This window comes from Ptychodera flava, unplaced genomic scaffold (assembly GCF_041260155.1).
Source record: "Ptychodera flava strain L36383 unplaced genomic scaffold, AS_Pfla_20210202 Scaffold_29__1_contigs__length_4469600_pilon, whole genome shotgun sequence".
Lineage (NCBI taxonomy): Eukaryota > Metazoa > Hemichordata > Enteropneusta > Ptychoderidae > Ptychodera > Ptychodera flava.
Window position 1 is genome coordinate 1,264,903 of NW_027248351.1, and position 5,098 is coordinate 1,270,000.

At 33.3% G+C, this 5,098-nt stretch overlaps 1 long non-coding RNA gene across 1 annotated transcript; it reads left to right on the plus strand.

The window, feature by feature from the left end:
* Positions 1-233: 233 nt before the first annotated feature.
* Positions 234-5,006, plus strand: LOC139127165 (uncharacterized). The gene is made up of 2 exons (XR_011550935.1): positions 234-338; positions 1,682-5,006. It is a non-coding gene; the product is annotated as an uncharacterized lncRNA (long non-coding RNA).
* Positions 5,007-5,098: the final 92 nt, after the last annotated feature.

Consider the following 5,098-nt stretch of genomic DNA (forward strand, 5'->3'; position numbering starts at 1 on the left):
GGTGTGATTTATTGCTACATGTATTATATCATAACAGTACCATTATATTGAAATTCTGGTGTGGAACGTCATAAACAGATTTTTGCTAAAGCTTAGAGCTCAAGTGTATGCCAGCCGTGATATATGGCCTATATACCATGTTTCTTTTCGCGTCTTGATCAATCAGATTGCAGTATTTGCACCATCAATATACTGGTATGATATAATAGCTAACATGTCCCTGTTTGGAACCTAATACCATTTTCCATTATTTTTAGTATCTTCTCGGCATGTAACACAGCCTTGACAACAAGTAGCAAGTCCTTTGTTTATAAGGAGGAATGTGAAAGTAACAGCAGGCAAGTATTGTTTTATGTCTCTGAAAGCATACATACATCTTGCAGATCTCCAAAATTTATTGCATCTCAATAAGTTTACCAATAAGACTTCAGGCTTGATGTTTAATAAAAGCTAAAGTTTTAAACACCACTGGTGTGAAGTCAACGTACACAGACGCTGTACTTTTAAATTTGTCAAAAATATGTTGTGTATGATGTTGAACTGGGTAAATTATGTCAGATCCTGTAATGTAAAGGTTCCAAGACAAGAAAGTGACCTTTTTAATCTAACAATTCTCTAGTGGTTAATAAGCCCAGAACCCCTGAAAGCCTAGATATAGGTAAACATTTTGGTAAGTACTGTGTCACCGTCGTTCACATAACTATCGTGTGAAAGGTAATTTGCGTAACCTTCCAAAAATCTGCTTTCCTTGTTTTCTCTCAATACTTCAAATTATCTGACTCAAGCTTAATGGTGGAATGCAAGCTGTCACAACGCTCTTCAAAAGGATGTCTCAGATTTTTTATATCTTGCTTAGTTTTTTTGGAGCACAATTTTAAAGAAATCACCCAGGGGTAAATTCACTGCTCTTGAAGTTTCACTGCCGTAAAAATTGTTTTAGAAGGTTTAAAAACATTCTGAGACACACTTTGGAAGATCCTTAGGACAGTTTGCACTCACACAAATCATTCAAAGCATTGAAACAAAACATAGGGAAAGCCGCTTTTTCAAAGGTTATGCAAATTACATGTCATGTGATAGTTATGTAAACGATGGTGACGCTATGGTACCCTAAATGTTGCCCTATATCTCAGTAGGCTTTCCGAAAATATATAATTCATGAGGCTTAAGAGCTTATTAATTACTAGAGAATTGTGAGCTGAAAAGGTCAATTTCTTGTCTTGGAACCTTACGTTGATAAACAAGTATGTTTTGCTAAGTGTTAAGGCTGAAAGTGAATCACTTGGCAGTCAATATTAGCCATGCAGACTTAGTGATAAATTGTGTTTGTCATATCCAGGGTTTGTTTTTGTATCAGTAATTATCTACCATAATCCATGTGGCAAATTATGCCCTACATATAAATGTGATAAAATAGTGCAAGTCATGGAACAACAAACATGAGTAATATATGTCTGAGTAATAAGTAATAATTGCAGTGGCTCCTTAATTTAAAGACTTTGGTATGTGTGCGAGAAAATTCATTCCCAATTTTACCACTAGTTTTGATTTGAGAAAGTAACAATGCATGTTATCGTACACTTTTAGACCTTTCATCATTTTCAAACAAACATAAGATTGTCATTATTGTAAATACACTATACATGTATATAACTATACCTTGCTATGTTTTCTTACTCAGGTTTGCATTTGACTACATATATGAAGTCCTTCGCAAGGAAGCAGTTGTTTTTCTGGTTTCAGTAAAGAAAGGTATAAGCCTGGAACATGCTGACAAACTCTGTAGAGCCACAGAGCTATGGAAAATCTGTAAAGTGTGAAGCGTGAAGTACCTTTCAAGTGTTTTACATAAATATGTCCCCAACTCAAACAAAAAAAGGTCAAAAATGGATCACTTACAAACGTTGTTCGAGTGGATCCAGTAGTATGTGTATATATATATATATATATATATATATATATATATATATATATATATATATATATATATATATATATATATATATATATATATATATATATATATATATATATATATATATATATATATGTACCAAAACTTGTTTGTATCTTCTCAGAGGGGTAAAGTGCTCGATGCAGGGATGCAGAGCAATATTACAATAAATATGTAAACCTTATACAGTTTTATGAATATTGTGAAGATATCCTTAATTTTATATTTTTGCTGAATTTTTTGGTGATTTTTCTCATTTTCAGTAAAAATTATTCTTCTCTGAAACTGCCAGCCCAATTGCTCTCAAATTTTGGTTGGATCTTTGTGAGGGTGTTACTCTTCTGATTTGTTGAAATTATGACAAAATTGGAAAAAAATTAATATTTGGAGCAATTCAGTCATTTTTGGTCAAAAAATCTTAAACAGTATTTTCTTTTCAAACCCCCTCGACAGACAGCTTTTATATTTGGTACACAGACGTACAGAGATGACAATATGTGATATGTTGAAATTGTCCTGAAATATACAAATTTGTATTTTTAAGACAATATTGTCATTTTTGGTCAAGAAAACTTGTTCTCAAAATTACTTGTTTGATAGCTTTGTAATTTGGTATAAAGTCCCGAGGGATGTTATTACATAAATTTTGTGCCCAAAGTGTTGGGAGACCCCAAAATTTGTATATTTTAGGTAATTTTCTCAGTTTGTGACCTTAAATGACCTACACCAACCCAGGATATGTTTTAAGACAGTTTCGAAGGCTGTGAACATAATTTTGTCATATTTGGTATCAATTTGTAGGTAAACTTGATCCAGTAAACAAAGCTGAGGTGAATTTTTTCATTGCGTACCAATTTTTTTCAACTTTTCTATGTAAGACATACAAGAACTGATGAGAAATTTGGATCAAGGATAATTCCAGATGTTGTAACCACTGCCCACAGTGGAAGGCAATTCACTATCTGCATCTAACTTAAGTGCTGTTTACATTAGAATGATAACACTCATCACATTAATTAAAAAATTCCCAAGGTTGTAAATACATTTCCTGTCATCTGGTCTTATGTAGCACAAAGGGGTGGAAAATTGGATATTCAGGAAGGGATGGGGTTTAGAAGATTGATGAGGTAGCATTACTTTTTTACCAGATTCCTTGTAAATTTTTTTGCCCACTTCTACATTTTCTTTTTATCAAGCCTTCTCTGTCTATTTCTTGTTGTTGACATTTGCTTATGTATTTAGGATCTGTTTGTCCCATTGCTATGGAAGTTGAAATGCATGTTCCTAAAGATGACCTCCAGTACCTAAGTTGGAGACCTTATTTGCTTTTGTCATTCTTTTTTTTTCTGGTTTAAATATTTCTTGAATGGACCAATTGAAACAATGTGAGCTTGACGGTATTTTTAGCTCACATTTGGTTATACCAATGTGAGTTTATCGTATAGGCTGAAGTCGATGGCGTCTGTATGTATGTGTGTATGTATGTATGTATGTATGTATGTATGTATGTATGTATGTATGTATGTATGTATGTATGTATGTATGTATGTATGTATGTATGTACAGTATGTCCGTCAACATCAAAAACACGCAAACCGCTGCACGTTTCAGCTTGGTATTTGGTGTGTGGATGCATCCTGGGCTATAGATGGGATTTTGTTCAAATGAAGTCTGCATTGCCAAAATTATGCAAATGAGCTTACAAAATGTGAAAATGGTTAAGAATTAATAACTCAAGAACCGCGTTTTGATTGCTTTGAAAATTTGTGTGCAAGTACCTTAGGTGAACCTCATACAGTTTTGTGAATATTGTGAAGATATCCTTAATTTTGTATTTTTGCTGAATTTTTTGTGATTTTTCTCATTTTCAGTAAAAATTCTTCCTCTCTGAAACCGCCAGCCCAATCGCTCTCAAATTTGGGTTGTCTCTTTGCAAGGGTGTTACTCTTCTAATTTGTTGAATTTATGACAAAATTGGGAAAATTACTATTTTTGAGCAATTTTGTCATTTTTGGTCAAAAAATCTCAAACAGTATTTCCTTTTCAAAACCCCTGGACAGACAGCTTTCATATTTGGTACACAGACGTACAGAGATGACAATAGTTAGATATTTGGAAATTGACCTGAAATATAAAAAAATTATTTTTAAGACAATATTGTCATTTTTGGTCAATAAACTTTATCTCAACATTACTTGTTTGATAGCTTTGTAATTTGGTATAAAGTCCCTTGTTTGATAGCTTTGTAATGTGGTATAAAGTCCCGAAAGATGTTATTAGATAAATTTTCTGCTCAAAGTGTTGGGAAACCCCAAAATTTGTATATTTTAGGTAATTTTCTCAGTTTGTGACCTTAAATGACCTACACAAACCCAGGATATGTTGTGAGACAATTTTGAAGGCTGTGAACATAATTTTGTCATATTTGGTATCAATTTGTAGGAAAATTTGATCCAGAAAACAAAGCTGAGGTGATTTTTTTCATTTTGGACCAATTTTTGCAACTTTTCTTTGTAAGACATACAAGAACTGATGACAAATTTGGATCCAGGATAATTCCAGATGTTGTAATCACCGCCCACAGTGGAAGGCATTTCACTATCTGCAACTAAATATGTGCTGTTTACATTAGAATGATAACACTCATGGCATTATTAAAAGAATCTCCAAGGTTGTAAATGTACTTCCTGTCATTTGATCTTATGTAATACCAAGGTGTGGAACATTTGATATTCAGGAGGGTGTAGGGTCTAGAAGATTGATAATGTAGCATTACTTTTTTATCAGATCCCTTGTGCATTTTTTGCCCACTCCCACCTTTTCTTTTGATCAAGCCTTCTCTGTTTTTTGTTGTTGACATTTGCTTATGTATTTAGGATCTGCTTCTCCCATTGCTATAGAAGTTGATATGCATGTTCCTAAAGATGACCTCCAGTACCTAAGTTGGAGACCTTATTTGCTTTTGTCATTCTGTTTTTCCTGGTTTAAATATTTCTCGAATGGACCAATTCAAACCGAATGTGAGCACATAGTGTCCTTGACGGTATTTTTTATCATTTCGCTGGGTGACCCATTTGTTGTTTGATTTTACAATACTGTCCATGTAGCTGTAGCTTAATTTGACCTTATTTCTTTTGAGAACTT